The sequence below is a fragment of the Lonchura striata genome, chromosome Z (assembly GCF_046129695.1).
Source record: "Lonchura striata isolate bLonStr1 chromosome Z, bLonStr1.mat, whole genome shotgun sequence".
In the NCBI taxonomy this organism is placed as follows: Eukaryota; Metazoa; Chordata; class Aves; order Passeriformes; family Estrildidae; genus Lonchura; species Lonchura striata.
In genome coordinates this window covers 49,734,005-49,750,788 of record NC_134642.1, presented here as the reverse complement: position 1 = coordinate 49,750,788, position 16,784 = coordinate 49,734,005, and the positions used below count along the sequence as shown (strand labels likewise).

Genomic DNA, 16,784 nt, shown 5'->3' with positions numbered 1-16,784 from the left:
GTAGTTGGAATAATATAATTTTTAAGGTCCCTTCCAACCCAAACAATCTTCCGGTTCTATGTTTACATTGGATTTTTTACCCCCATTACACAAAAGAGGCAAAAAGGATATCAGCTGCAGCTAAAATAATTTGAAGTTGAAATCTATCCAGTTTTACTTCCACAGAAATGTTTCTTTCTTCTCAACCTATTTCATTTTCTGTGCTCTCTTTTTGCAATAAAATACTAGTAAATATAGCCAGAGATACCAGCATTTCTGTTTCTAAAACCAGTTACATTTAGTTTAGAAAATCTCAATAGCTGTATCTTATTAAAGCTATAGATGAACTGTAAAGAAGAAGACAATATCATGAACCATCTTTAAGAATGTCTCTCATAGTGAAATGCTCTATAGGTCTTTCAAACGGCTTTCTAAGTAAAATGGAAAACTAAACGTAAAGATGACCATTCATTAAACATTTCACTTTGAGAAAAAAAAATAAATCAAAAAACCCCAAACAAACAAACAAACAAACAAACCTACAAAAAACTTAAACTACCCAAGCAAAAATAATGGCCTGAACCTCACTCCCAAAAGAGTAAACTTTTAAATGCAATATCAAGCCAATATCAAGTTACTATCAAGCTAATATCAAGTTAATGGAAAGAGATCTTCTAATGCTCTCTATGCTTCTGAAATACCAGTCCCCAGAACAGCAATAAAAACCCCTAGTGTTACTTGTTGAAATGTTTTTGTAAATATTGACTTCCTCTTTGGGTTTGATTCAGATGGTTTAAAGCCACTTTAAACTCACATCCTTGGGCCACACAGCAAAAAACTGAACCGAGGTGGTTGGCTTGTGGACTGGCTAAGTCCAATCCTCTAAGTCCAATCACCACCAATCACTTCTCTATTCTGGTACCAACAGCTGCTGTGAGCATACGAGGAAGTGTAGGCAGACCAAAAATCTTTTCAGAAATGAGAATTCAACAGCATAGATGGCTTTAGTTTCAGGTAATGATATCAGGAGCTTTTAACCTCCAGATAATGGCTTGAAATTGCCTGAGGTCAGCAATAACTGAAAATTGTGACAATTAGATGGCTTATTTGGGGCCTGTGGGAAATGAATTGGTGGCCTCATTCCAGTTCTCTATCATAAAACAATTACAGATAATGCTGATTGACATCTTTGATTGCAACCATGGCTCAGAGGCCAGGACTGAATGAGCCTTAAAAATAAACTGCCCTTCAACCCAGAAAAGTCAATCCTCTGAGTCAGAGGTGAGGCAGACACTAGATTGAGAAAAAATGTGCCTCTTTTTGCTCACTCTACTGACAAAAACTTTGTCTCGCCTACTAATTCTCAGTTCCTTCTGTTTATGATGGAACAGAAAATGCAAGTCCTTAGGGAGGGTTTAGTTATTATATACAACTCTTTATGGATTTCACTCAAGTAGAAAAGACTTCAGATGGTATGGTGCTGTAGTGCTAAGTGCTGTGAGGGTGCTGCACTCAACAGTCCACTCTGCAAATTGCTTGCCAGCAAAACAAATGGGACTGATGTGGGAGTCAAGAAGCACCATTACCAGAGCAGAGAGTGCATGAGGCTCCATGAGACAAATTCTGGGTCACACTTTATATCTTTTGCTTACGGCATCACAGAAGGGGAACTGTGTGTGAGTGACCATGTGTTTGATGCCAGTCTAGCATTACTGATGTGAAATAGAAATAAAGAAGGGTTTTAGATGTAACAAAAAGACTCAGTTTCCTGCCCAATGCTTAAAGCATTTGTGACTAGTTAAATCCTATCCTAGGCCCAACTAGATCAGAAGGTTTTACTTGAGGAGCTCTTCTTGAATCTTATAAAAGATTTCATGTGCTGGGAGACATCTCAAAACTCCTGTTCCCAACTGTTTATTTCACAGCATAAAGGTCAGTTTGCACTGGCTATGTAAAATATTAATAGTGGTAAACTCACACATTGATTAGCATTTGAAAATATCATGCTAATAAAAATAGAAAAGAAAAGAAAAGAAAAGAAAAGAAAAGAAAAGAAAAGAAAAGAAAAGAAAAGAAAAGAAAAGAAAAGAAAAGAAAAGAAAAGAAAAGAAAAGAAAAGAAAAGAAAAGAAAAGAAAAGAAAAGAAAAGAAAAGAAAAGAAAGAAAGAAAAGAAAAGAAGAAAAGAAAAAAGAAAAGAAAGGAAGGGAAGGGAAGGGAAGGGAAGGGAAGGGAAGGGAAGGGAAGGGAAGGGAAGGGAAGGGAAGGGAAGGGAAGGGAAGGGAAGGGAAGGGAAGGGAAGGGAAGGGAAGGGAAGGGAAGGGAAGGGAAGGGAAGGGAAGGGAAGGGAAGGGAAGGGAAGGGAAGGGAAGGGAAGGGAAGGGAAGGGAAGGGAAGGGAAGGGAAGGGAAGGGAAGGGAAGGGAAGGGAAGGGAAGGGAAGGGAAGGGAAGGGAAGGGAAGGGAAGGGAAGGGAAGGGAAGGGAAGGGAAGGGAAGGGAAGGGAAGGGAAGGGAAGAAGTTAGAGTGATCCTATACAATGCATGGTCAAAATATGCTTCTTCTGAAGTAGTGGAAATTGAAAAAGAACACAGTCAATGTCTGTAGAAGTGTGTGACTCCATGTAGGTGGCTGTCCTTGGCTGGACAGAATTCAGCCTCCTCACTTTCTTCTGTCCTCAGTTATAGAACATGGGCTGTGTCTGCTTGTCTTAGACACAGCAGTACAGTTTCAGCTCTGAGAAAATCTATGCAGCAGCAAAAATTCACAATAGTGCTTTTCCAGTGGACTGAACCATTTCAAGCATATCTCTTGAAATTACCTGAGGCAAACCCAGAAAGATCAAAGAAACCTAAGGAAATTATACTAATGCTCAGATGAAGCATAATAAGTGACCTCTAACTGAAACTTTTATAATCCATCTGTCTTTTCCTCTAAAGACAACAAATTTCATTCACTGGCTTACATTTTGGGAGGTTAAAACCAAAATATTTCTTTATCAGTTGTCCCACTAGACATATAGAATCACAAAATCACTTAGAATCACAGAGTGGTTGCTTTTGTAAAGAACCTTAGATGTCACACAATTTTAACCACTCTACCATGGGCAAGGATCCAACCCACTAGATCATATTTCTCAGGGCACTATCCTAATAGGTTTTGAACACTCCCAGGGGTGGGAAATCTCCACATTCTCTGAGCAACCTGTCCCAGAGCCTCAACCCCCTCACAGCACTCAGCCTGTCTTTGCAGGAGAGGTGCTTTGGCACTTTGGTCATCTTTGTGGCCCTATTCTGGGATAATTCTAACATGTCCATGTCTTTCCTGTGATGGGACATGAAAAAATGAATGGAGAAGGCCCTATATATCAGGCTAACAGAATGATACATGATCTACTTTTTAGCATTGTTAAGATGCAAAAATGAAAATCTTCCTATCCCTTTCTTAAAATTGTTGTGTTGTCACGTGCTGTAATATTTTAACAGAGGATCAATATGATACAATTGCTAAATGAAGGAGTCCTGAATAGTTGGAATTATTTTTCACTGATAATAAAAGAGAAATAGCAAATCTTGGTTATTGCACAAATCCAAATGGATTAGCAGCATGACTATATCATATTATCAAAAAAACCCAGAGAACAAATACGTAGGTTTCTATTTTAAAATGTCATTCTAACAAAATCCAGGATAAAAATCTCAAGACTTTGTCATCATGATATCTGAGATATCCGAGAACCTTTTAAAGGATGGTATAGAAGCAGAAAACATATCAGGCTTGATATGAAAAAATATGCTACTTACAGATAGTAATGCACATATATCAATATTAAAAAAATTGTTGCTACAGACTTAATAAAAAACACCCAGTCATAAAAAAAAATCTGTATGAATTCAGATTTTGAGCACAGCGTGCTTCTAATGTTTTTTTTACCTTTGTAGCTAAGGAATGCTGACTTCACAATTTCTCTTTTCTTTCAGTGGATATTTCTACAATGTATTTTCATTTAAGGGGTTAGCAACTTCAGTAATCTGTATTACTAAGATACTTGACAGCTACTAAATGTACTATCTACAGTTTCAAAAACTGGAATTGTGTATAAAATTATAAAAATGGTATAATTTTTATCCTACATATGTTTCTGTGAGATACTGAAACATTAATGGTTAATGACTAAAAAACTTGTCAATGTGAAAATGCAGTGGCTGCTTTGCTGAGGTCGGGTTTGCACTCCCTGCCCCCAAAGAAGGGCATGAGGAGAGTTTTTTGTGTGGTTGTGAAAGCTCGGACCCACATCCAACAGAGCAACTGAACACCCACCACTGGAGGACCCAAGCTGGGTTTTGATCCAGATAACAGAGAAGGCAAATAAGAAGCAGTCTCTGCTGAGGCACCACAGTGCTTTTAATCACTCCAATGTCCTCCCTTACACAGCTGGCTCAGGTGTAAAGCTCCCCAGGGAGGTACTGAGATATTCTAATCTGCTGCAAGAAATCTACTAACAAGAACCTGAGTTACCTCTGCCCTCAAGGGCAGGTCTTATCAGCCTAAGAAATGGAATGTCTTATTCTCCAGTGCTCTTAACAAATTAAAAAGTTGTCACCTCTGCTGTTTTCCTCTTTCTTCTTAAAGATTTAAATATTCAAGGACAATTATGGTCTGTGTTACATTGCAACTCAGTAAAATTTTCATTCCATATAAGTGGCAACATTTTGATGGTTGTGGAGCTGCAGGGGTAGAATAGAAACCAAGGCTGGTTTCTGGGAATAGAAACCAAGGCTTCCAGTGCAGAACAATGTATGTTCCAGTAGACTGCAGAGCAGATCTGGTCCTTGCTAAGCCCATTGGCCATGATAATGGTGCTGCCTCTGTGAAAATGCTTCTAAGAAAGAGTAAAAGAAGTCCTGCAGACAAATTGTAAGAAAGAGTGAGAAAATGTGAAAGAGCCCTGTAGGCTGCAAGGACAGTGAATGATGAATGACAGGGAGGAGGAGATGCTCCAGGTGCCAGAGAAGAAATTCCTGGTAGCCCTGGAAAAGACTATGGTGAAGCAAGTTCCTCCCCTGCAAACCATGTAGATCCACAGTGGAGTACATATCCACCTTCAGCCCATGAAGGACTCCGTTCCATAGCAGGAATGTGCCTGAAGGAGGCTGTGTAGAAAGTTCTGCCACATTCCTGGCAGGAGAAGAGTCCATACAAATGAAGGGATTCTGGCAGAAGTTGTGACTGGTGGGGGATCCTCTCTGGACCAATCAATTTCTGAAGGACTCTTCTCTGTGAAAATAATTCACACTGGAGCAGTTCTGAAAGAGTGATATTCTGTGATACAGATATCCCATGCTGAAGCACATGAAAAATGCAAAGAAGGAGTGACTAAGATAAAGTGATGTGGATTAATCTCCATCCTCCATCTGGCTGCACCACTCAGAGAGGAGGTAGAAGGATTGGGAATGGAGGAGTGAAGTGGATCCTGGGAAGAAGTGGGAAGTCAGGGGGAATGGGGAGAGGGAGGTTAGGTTTGTCTAGTTTTGTCTTTGTTCATCACTATTCTACTCCATTTTAAATTTTCCATATATAAAATCAATCTTTCCCAAGTTGAATCTGTTTTGCCCATGATTGTAACTAGTAGGTGAACTCCCTGTATTTGTATCAACCTATAAGGTTTTATATTTTATTTTGCTGATCTGTCCTCTTGAGGAGAGGGAGTCAGGAAGTGCCTGGGTGGACATCAGTCATCCAGACTAGATCAACACACAGAATGCTGTTGATTAAGTTGGAAGAAACTTCCACCTTTGGAGAAACTCCAGAGTTGTTTCTCCCCACCAGAACAGCAGAAGCAGCAACAGAATTAACAGAATCAGAGAGTAGAATACATTCCCAAATAAAAAGAGAAATCCAACATGTCCACCTCCGCGCTAGATGAAAAACTACCACAGGAAAGTAAGAGGAAGACTAATGTTCTAATCTGACATAGTTTGTTACAATGAATCATAACTTTGCCTTTCAACTGCAAACACAGTTATTACTGTGATAATTGCAACACAGAAAATAGAGGAAGTTCAAAGTTCATGTCACCACTTAATGAAATCTATATTCTGTAAATATATAGGAAAATATATAGTCTGTAGGCAGAATTTCTAACATTTTCATGCATGCCTTTGAATGTGATTTTATCCTTACAGGAATAATGTATAAAGATGTCCATATAAATATATGAAATATGAATATATACCATTTTACCACTTGCACCTACCATTTGCACATTTAGTTTCACTTATGTTATAAGCAAGATCTACTGCAATAGGAGGAGTATTCTCAAAAAATATTTTTTTGATCTTTCATTCCTTGAGCATAACTCATTAAAGAGAGGAACCAATAATATTGAACTCTATTACTATTAAACATTTGTTCATGATGAATGGCTATTTGATATGATGACTAGCATTGTCCTATTGTAGTCTGTGACTAATAAGCACTTACAATTTAATTGCAGCAATCTATTAAGTAAAGTAATTGTCAAGGATAGCAACAATGTCAGATCCTACTCTCAAGTTTCTGGAAATATCAGTTGAATATTACTGAAATGTCTGAAATATAAATGAAAAAAATGTTGTTCAATGTACTTCACACATAATACCTTATATGTTAATGTTTTACAATATCTTATAGACATTATCCTAACTTTGACAATTAAGTGGGATATTTGATAACATTAATAACATATATATTTCCCTGAATTAATAGGTTTCAAACAAAAAGTTTGCACTGCAATACTAAGAATGGAGTTATTTTTATTTTTATTTTTATTTTTATTTTTATTTTTATTTTTATTTATTTTTATTTTTATTTTTATTTTTATTTTTATTTTTATTTTTATTTCTATTTTTATTTTTATTTTTATTTTTATTTATTTTTATTTTTATTTTTATTTTTATTTTTATTTTTATTTTTATTTTTATTTTTATTTTTATTTTTATTTTTATTTTTATTTTTATTTTTATTTTTTTATTTTTTATTTTATTTTTTACTTTTATTTCTATTTTTATTTCTATTTTTATTTTTATTATCATTTCAGCTTTATTTCATTAAGTAATTTTTACTCACAGAACTTTGGAACCCTGAATATGCTATGAGACATGTGAAATTTCACTTGTCAAGATACAGAGATTGCAAAGGACATTTTACAGGTGATATTATTGCATACTATATACTACAAGATTTCCATATTACCTCCTGCCTTTTTGTAGGAAGAAAGAATGGGTTATTATTCAACTTGGACAGCTCATCTGAAGCTGCTAAAATGTATATTTTCCAATGCTCATTTAGAGAGTTCTTAAGATGTTTACTGTTTATTTGACAGGCCATGAGATTTACATCCAGTTTAGGAGCTTTTTATCTCAATACACACTGGCTGCTGAGTGTGTTTGCTTTGACAATTTGTATTGAACTGTCCCCAGCTAGAATAGCACCATCAATCTACATCACACTGAGGCAATTGTTTGTTCATTCCCATCTCATCACAGGATGATGCTCAGATATGTGCAAATATATGTTTTCTTCACAGTGTCACAATAGATCAGCCAATAAGAATAGAAAAACAAACTCTCATGAAACTTGAATAATGAAATAATGGAATGGTAAAGAAAGAAATTCAAAGTGCCATTTGAATTTGACAAAATCCTCAGACAATCAAACTACAACCTGAATCAATGTAATGTACAGAAATGTCTGTGAAAAATAGTGGAACATTTTAAATGTGCCTATGGTGGAATAGAAATCTAAACCAACAGGACACTGAGAAAAAGAAGGATTAAGAAGAGACCCTTAAATCAATTTTTTTCTAACCACACTTTCCTTAGCAAAGGGTTGAGAACTAGAAGGAATGACTCAAACAACTTGGCATTTTCTTTGACACAGTGATTAATATTATTTTTTTTCTTTTCTTATTTTATTTTTTCTCTTCTTCCCAAATTATCTATTTCTTTGAAGTGATGAACATTCAAAGGAGTTTACAGATTTTAAAAATACTTGAAAAATATAAAAGAATGTTAAGATTCAGGGCCTTGACTGCTAACCTGATCTACACTGGATGTTTTCTGCTATTCAGCTGCACCTTGACTTGTGTCAGGGAAGACTTTATAAAAATCACAGTGCTATATGGATTTAGTTTCTCTTGTCATCAGCAGGATACTTGTGTTGACTCAAGATGTCCCTAAGCCTTTCTCCACACTTGTATTTGTCTCATCTTTTTGTAAGATCCTCTGTTACATTTTTTGTAACTTTCCGTAGGAAATATTTTTTTTTTATTAGGGAGCATGGTGGTGTTTGGTACATTTGACTTCCTTTGTCAGCCTGCTGAAATTGCTAGACACTTCAAACTTATTGATTGGTAGGATGCTAAAATGATGACTAGAAGAATAAAAGCTGCAAGACAGAAGCTGAGTTAGAGAAATAAAATTCAGAAGAAGTGATTTTGTTTTTAATTGCAACATAAATTTGAGAAACAGGGTTATGAGATTTCATTTCTACAAATGCTTATGGGGGTGAGTTTGAAGAGGAAAAACTCTCCATATTGACCCATTCTGGGCTGCTATGGCCCATTGTGTAAAGTTGTATTTAAGTAATCTAAGGGCCCTCCTGGGGAGGACCAGCTATAGTGCAAAGCAGGACAGTTCCATTGTGTACCACAGACAACACAATTTGCTTACATCATAAGCTATCAGATGTAGAAAAATCTGTTAAAAGACTGAAATGGATAGAAGAGTAGAGAAGAAAAAGAAGAAGAGGAAGAAATCATATTTGATTTTCCAGTGAGACAGTATATCAATTAAAGGATCAGTATACTGTCAGTTAAATTCCCACAATGTTTACACAGGAAAAGCAAGACTTTTTCTCAGAGGTCTATTGACTAGATTTTACCAGATTTAACTATGCAAACAGATTTTACCTATAATAATTTTTAAAATTATTATAATTGTAGCAATTAATAACCTGACCTCAAATGGAAATGGAAAAAAGATTTATAGACACCTGTTTTCTTTCAAGAAGTCTTTATCACTATAGCTTCAAAAATCTAAGGATGTGACTAACAATAAAAAGGCAATTACAATTAAAAATACAAAGGATTTAAGTTTGTTTTTTTTTTTTTTTCTTTCTGATTCTTAAAGGACACAATCTTTTAAGGACCTTTTTCTACCACTGAAAATCACAGAATACCTTAGATAGAAATGAACACTATCTTTTCAAGTATTTACATGGCTTAAGAGCCTTTTATCCCAAGAAGACAACAACCACTAAACTAAATTCAAGAAATCACAAGTAACTTAAGAGAATTATTAAAAATACACAATTTCCAAAGAAAAAGAAAAAAAATTGAATGAAGAAAAAGATTGAATGAAGAAAAATCAAAGAGAAACAAAGTTGTAGTAACAGTTCCAAGTCTGTCAAGCTCAGAATATCCTCTGTAAATCACTGGAGCGGTGAAAAACTTGATCAACTCATCCCTGAACTCCCAGATATGCTCACTTCTCACTTCATTCTGTAAACAGCCCTAGATTAACTTGGAGCTATCAGTCTGTTGTATGTGCATAATTGCCCTGAAGGAAAGCCATGGTATTATCAGTCACTCAAAGCCTCCAGATCTAAAACACACAATAGCCTCCAGGTCTTTCTAGAAATTACAGTACAGTTAGCTAGTTTACATAGCATATTCAGCCTTTGTTGTGAATGGCAAATATAAAGCTTTCATGATATGAACTCACTAAATTTTGGAACATTTTCATTTTTATTAATACTTATGGAAATATCCTGAGTTGCCATATGTATTTGTATTATATTTAAAATTATGTTGAGCAGAAACTTTAAAAGATAAATACTATTTATTGAAAACAGAATAAGATGGACTGGTATTAACTTGCTGGGATCATTTTATAATCATGTCATAGGAGGCTAAAAACAGCATTGAAATATACCGACAGACTTCTCATACATTAGCAATATTACTATTAAAGTAAAAACCAAAACAAATCAAAACAGAAAACAAGTTTTCCCTGCAAAGTCCCACAAAAAATAAACCTGCAAAAAATAGTGCCTTATTTTTACCATTTGAATAATTGCTTTAAGCTTCCATGTACTGAAAATAGTCTCTTACAAAAATATTGTAGTTGTTCATTACATGACCAAGGTTACCCTTGTTCTCCCTCCAGTCCCTAAAAGTGCACTGGGCCTTGATAGGATACCAACAGCCCTGTGCCATAGTGCCATCATGCAAAATTTGAGAAGAAAATGGGAAGATCTTGATTTGGCAGTTAACTTTCCCACTGCTTCTTAGAGTTTTTTTCCTAAGTTAATTGGCTAGTAAAGCAATTTAAGATTTATGAGAAAAGATTCCTCCCAGCAGTTGTTTGTAGAGCTCCTAATTTTTGATCTATTTTCAGTCAAAAGAGCATCATAGAAAGCTGGAAAGAGTTTATCCGTTGATTTAAATAGTGAAAAGTTTGAACCATTATTGAGACAACAAAAGTATTAACAGTTTAAGTGTACTTAGCTTTTACAGTACAGACCACAAAAGACTACTACAAATGTGGGACCGCAAAGATAAAAAGTAATGCTTTCTGAAAGTCAAAATAAGAATTGCATATTGCATATTCTTGTGTTCCACATACTACACACTTCAAAAACTTTGACTTCTGTCATCACTGTTGATGTCTATTTAATAGCTAACCTTTCAATTAAATGTTATAAACACTTTATTAAAAAAAAAAATAAATGGATAAAAATCTTAGACTTAAAGAGATAAGTATTAGTAAAGCATAAACAATCCTGATGCAACAGGATCCTGAATAACAATTCTGATCCAGCTGCCCATTCATATCACCAGAATAAAGCTACCATGAGAAATACAGACACACAAGAAGAACATTCTTCAAAGCTGTAGATTTCTATAGGAAAATAAAGTGAAACTAGAAACACATCTATACATATAAAATCCTATATATGTTGCTATTTTAAACACTTTTCTTCTCACTATATATCAGCATGAAAATTCCCAGATTATGATAGGGATGATGAGTTGCAGCATTGTGTTATGAAATTGTTTGTCACATTTCAGTCACTTGTCTTTTTCCCTTTTATTTTTAAAATTGATTTGGGTTTTTTAGTTTTTCAATATTAAATATTGAAATATGTTAAAAATCTATTAATTAAATTACTAGTTTTGATGTGAGAGAATAATTCAGTTGTAGCAATAAGTGGTCAATATGTACTTTTCCTGACAGTTGCAAAAATAATTCTGTTGTATTTTTTTCTGAAAACAGGCAAAACACAGTGGTAGTGCAGCTGTGAAATAGATACAGATATAGCTGATCTGCATCTATCTGAGTATACTCCAAACCTAGAAGTCTGGACAAACTGATGTGAAGACAGTTTTTGGTTCTTCTATTTGGGCTGTCTTTTACCCATGGGGTCATGTCTGGAGTTTGTACAGTCCAGATCATAAGGTATAGCGTCACCTGAACCCTGCTCTGAGGTTTCCTGAGCCAAACTGTATTTTTATGGTACAACTCACATTGGCATAAGCTTGGAATTTGTTCAGCAGTATCTACTGCTGCCCTAGACATGCTTCAGACCAGTTTTGATTAGATTTGGTTAATAATATATTACTTCTTATTCTTTACCAAGGAGAAAATCACCCATAAGGTGGTAGAGTCTTAGCTTAACACATTGTCTTGATTCTTAGATTTACTTTTTACCAGAGTGCTATGTTCTTGCATAGTTTTCAAGATTTTTACTTGATAAGGTAAGAGCTACAGAAACATACAGCAACATACAGTGTTCATGATCTTCCCCCTCCCTTGTGAACCATCCATCAAAATCAGATAAAACAGACTGACTTTTGGTAATATTTTAGTGTGCCCTTACTGCATTGCCTTATTTTAAGTCAATTGATTTCTGCAGGTTGTTCTATGAAAGAAGATGGATTGTTTAAACATGAGTCTTAGATGGAGTGTTAGAGATTAAAGAGAATTCTCAGTATACAATAATAAAACAAATATTGTGGTAAAATAAACAGGCAATCAGACCTAAAATTCATGCATTTACCAACCTTTTAATAAAATAACTTAGATAGATGCCACTAAACTGTTAACTTAATTATTTACATTGTTTTCATTGCTCTCACAGTGGTTATATGCTATTGGGTGTAGAGATTCTTCTTGCTGTCACAATATAAGGAAATAACTCCATTTCCTTCTGTCAGAAAAAAGTTTTCTCTAAAGAAAGCAGTTTATTCACAAAATAAAGAGCTGCTCAGAGCTAAAACTGTGAAAGTAATTTGCTTTTGTGATTGTGAAATAGATTTTTTACAGATAGAACTTGCAATTGAATAAAACTGAAAAGAGTCAATAAAAAGACCTATTTCAATAGACTTATCTGTTTAACTATTTTAAAAGTCCAGCAATTCCTCTTTACCCTACAAGTCTTTTAGCCACTGAGTGAAGTCAAAATACAGCACTTGATCATTACAAGCCCAGTCTGTCATGGACAACAACATCTCTCTTGGCACCACACCCAGAATGCTTGAAATAGACCTGGAAAATGCAGATATTCTTACATTTTTATAGAAATATACTCAACAAGTTCTTAGTAAAAGGAAATACGAGCACTTAATCAATGACTGCATTATAAAGGACTATAAAACCATCAATATCACTTCGTGAACAAGATGTGGACTGAGACGCTCATGTTCTAGAAAACATATTTTAGCTTAGTATATGCTATTATCTTGCACTTATTGACTCATTAAAACTGTCAAGAATAAGAAATAATATTTATCTTTTTTTTTTTTTAAATGCAGATTTTCAGACATAAACCTGTAAGTCCTTTCTCATTTGTATTTCAAAATTAGTATCTTCTGAATCAAACAGGACCTTATCTGAGAAAGGTCATGAAAAGCTTTCAGTACAATTATAGTTAGTTGTTCCATGAGAGCTTTGCTCAGTACCAGTTTGTTCAGTATCTTTAAAGGAAAATTGTAACATCCAGCTGGATGATGCAATGCAAACTCATAGCAATAGCAGGCCCTTCTCTTTACTAAGCAAAGCAAGCAAAGAATTCAGGTGGTGTATTGAAAGATGGTCGTAATATTTATCTAGAACTCTGCTTCTGTATAGCTGCAATATTACTTGAAAAAATTTGCTAGCATTTAGAAGTACCTGTCAATAATTCACAGAATCACTTTTAATCAAGGAGCGAATGAGGAATGTCCGCGGAAAAATGCTTTTCCTAGTCACTAGAGTCAGTCATTACTGGACACTTTTTAAGCATCACCTTCGAAGGGCACAGTAACAGGCAATTCCAGAGTGTCAGAAGTCAAGTAAGCAGGACAAAAAGCCAGCCTAACCGACAGGGATCTTTTAGAGATAAGGCAAAAAAAGGAAGGTGTAAGTGGGAGCAACATCAGCTGGTGTGGGAAGAATACAGAAATGCTGCTTACTGTGGAACTCAATGCACTGGGAATATTTCTCTGTCTGCTCTGGGGTGTACTGACCCCCAGGGGAGCACTGACTTTGACCCTCATTCATGGAGAAAACTTCTAAATCCTCAAGGTAAACTAGAAACCATGAAAGTGTGAAATAGATTGTAGAGATTGTAGATAGTAGTGTAGTATGTCTCATGCGTGACAAATTTAAGTTTTAGGAATTTTAGTGTGTTAGAGATGGATACAAGATGGACGGTACAGGGTATTTTCTGGAGTTCCTTTCTTCTTTCTTTTTCTTCCTCTTCTTGGGTTTAGGTGGTATCTTGTAATTGGGTAGAAAAATCCACATTGCAGGTTTTTAGAGGTTAGTTATTGGGTTAGAGTTTAGGTGTAATTTATAAATTGGGTAGCTTAGTTTTTGATTAGACTTAAAAGTCCTTGTAACAAGACATTGTTAGCCATTTTTGTGCTGTTTTTCATGCATGCAGAGTCTGGCGCAGTTTGTTGAAGTTTTGATAAGATAACAATAAACAAAAGCTGAAGACCGAAAAAGTCCAATGAGTCTCTTGTTCCTGACACAGAACTGCTCCAGGAGGGTCTTCCCTGCCAGGGGAACCCCCCGGGGAGTTGCCCAATTGGGGCTCACAACCTCACAGCTTACCACTGTAGGAAGAAAATAATTCAAAAATAGTTAATCAAGCTGTCTGATTTCATTGCAAAGCCTCCCTTGATGATTTTTTGAATGGTCTTGGGAATCTGGAGAGATCCCAGCTGACAGGAAGCTGAGGAACATTGTTCTAATTTTTAAAAAGGGCAAGAAGAATAATACTGGAAAATACAGGTTTTTCAACCTCACTTCACTGCCTGGTAAGTTTATAAAGAAGATTATTCCGCAAGACATTGAAAAACTGAGTGACTCCTGAATGACATAGTCACCAGCATGGTTTCTTGAGGGGAAAGTCCTGCTTCTCAAATATTTTTTTATTTTTATGACAAGGTAACCCACCGAGTTGATCAAGATATGACAGTTGATGTAATAATTTTGCCTTTCAGTAAAGCTTTTGGTACTGTGTCTCACAGAAATCTTCTGGACAAAATAGCCAGCACACAGCTGGATTAACATATCATGACATAGGTGAGCAATCACAGGTCTGTGAGTCTTGCTCACAGGTCAGGCACAAAGGGTTACAGTGAATGTGGTGACATTAGATATTAGACTCAGAAGCCGTCACTGGTTGCCTTCCACAGGGCTCCATCCTCAGTCCTGTGCTCTTCAACTTCTTAGCTGTCTGGACACAGGACTAGAATGGATTCTAAGTAAGTTTGCAGTTGATACAAAATTAGGAGAGGCTGCTGGCTCTCCCTAAGGCAGAAAGACACTGAAGAGAGACCTGGACAAATAAGACAGCTGGGCAATCTTCAAAAATATAAAGTTCTACAATGGCAAGTGCCTGATTATGCACATGGAACAGGGCAATCATGGGTTTATGCACTCACTAGGGAATGAAATGCTGGAAAGCAGTGCCGTGGAAAGGGACCTGGAGTCCTGGTCAGTGGCAAGTTGGACATGAGTCTGCAGTGCCCTGGCAGCCAGAAGGGCTGCCCATGTCCTGGGGGGCATCAGGCACAGCATTACAGCCAGGCAAGGGAGGGGATTGTCCCACAATTCTCTGCACTAGGGCGGCCTCACCTTCGGTGCTGGGGGCAGTTCTGGGTACCACAGTATATGAAAGATGTAAAGCCAGTATAGAGGGTCCAAAGGAGGTCAATGAAGAGGGTGAAAGACCTTGAGAGCAATCCGTATGAGGAGTGACTGAGATCACTTTGTCTGTTCAGCCTGGAGGAGATTGAGGGGTGACCTCATTGCAGTTACAACTTCCTCATGAGGGGAAGAGGAGCAGCAGATACTGATCTCTTTTGTGTGGTGCGCAGTAACAGGACACAAGAGAATGGCCTGAAGTTGTGTCAGGAGAGGTTTAGGTTAGATATCATGAAGACGTTCTCCACTCAGAGGATACTTGGACACTGGAACAGGGACCTCAGAGAAGCTGGCCTGACAGAGCTCAAAAGCTTTTGGACAATGCTCTCAGGCATGTGGTGTGACTCTTGGGTATGTTATGTGCAGGGCCAGGAGCTGGACTTTGACAATCCTTGTGGGTCACTTCCACCTTGTTATTCTGTTATTTTTGGATTTACATTGGAAAAGAGCACCAAGATCATAGAGTCCAACCTTTGATTGATCTATACCATACAGCTGAGTGCAATGTCCAGTCATTTCTAGAATACCTGCAGGGATTGTGTCACCACCACTGCCCTAGGCAGTCAGTTCCAGTGCTTACCAACCTCTTCCATGACATCTAACCTGAATCTTATCTGGAGCTATTCAAGACTATGTTCTCTTATCCTGTCACTGGTTTTCTGGGATAAGAGGCCAAGCCCTATCATTACACAATTTCCTTTCATGTACTTGTAGAGAATTATAAGGTCTCTCCTGAGCTTTCATTTCACTGGGGTAAACAATCCCTTCTCTCTCAGACACTTCTTATATTACTTAGAATTCAAGAGGACATTTCTTTTACATTCTGGCTGGGTTTTTTTCAGAGTTTATACTACAGTGGACCTACCTCCTTCACGAAAAGGATGAATAATTTAGATAAGTTTACTTAATTAAGCTGTTTTACCATTTTTTCTCTGTCACTGAAATGTTTAGACCAATGAACAGATATCACTGAGAATACCAAATGGCACTCAGATAAAGTAAGTTCATCCAGGTGATATACTGATCTATGCTTTCCCTAAGAGCCTAAAATTGTTATTTCAGTCCTTGTTGAAATTTAAAGAGTACTACTCCTAAACATCTCAAAAATTCTCTATGTTCACCTTCCACAAGTGTTGCATATGGTTTTTAAAAGAGAGCAGGCAAATGTTAGTTCCATGCATATGTATGCAAGATAAAAAGAAAACATTCTATCCACATTAAGAAACATCTGAAAGAAAATGATAGTAAAATTAGTTTTGCTAATATTTCAAAAGTTAACAAATAGTATGGCTCCTAAATAAATCAAAACCTGCAGCCTACATTTTAGCCTGCAACACCTGAAGTAAAATGAGTGGATCAAAAGAGGAACTGCTGCTCAGCCTTCATCAGTCATTAGCATATGTACTAAAAGTTGCACAAAGAGAAAGTGTTTCAAAAAAAGAAAAAGTCTGCACTTTGCTCAGTTTGGAAGTGAGAGTTCAGTGCATATAAAGCATAATGCAATACCATGAAAAACAGTTTCCAATTATAAAAAATTACCTTTCATTACTTCAAATGGAAGAGCAACCA

At 36.3% G+C, this 16,784-nt stretch overlaps 1 protein-coding gene across 8 annotated transcripts in view; it reads right to left on the bottom strand.

Moving 5' to 3' along the window:
• LINGO2 (leucine rich repeat and Ig domain containing 2) overlaps nucleotides 1-16,784 on the bottom strand; it is a 476,071-nt gene that overhangs the window by 143,611 nt on the left and 315,676 nt on the right. The window lies entirely within an intron of this gene.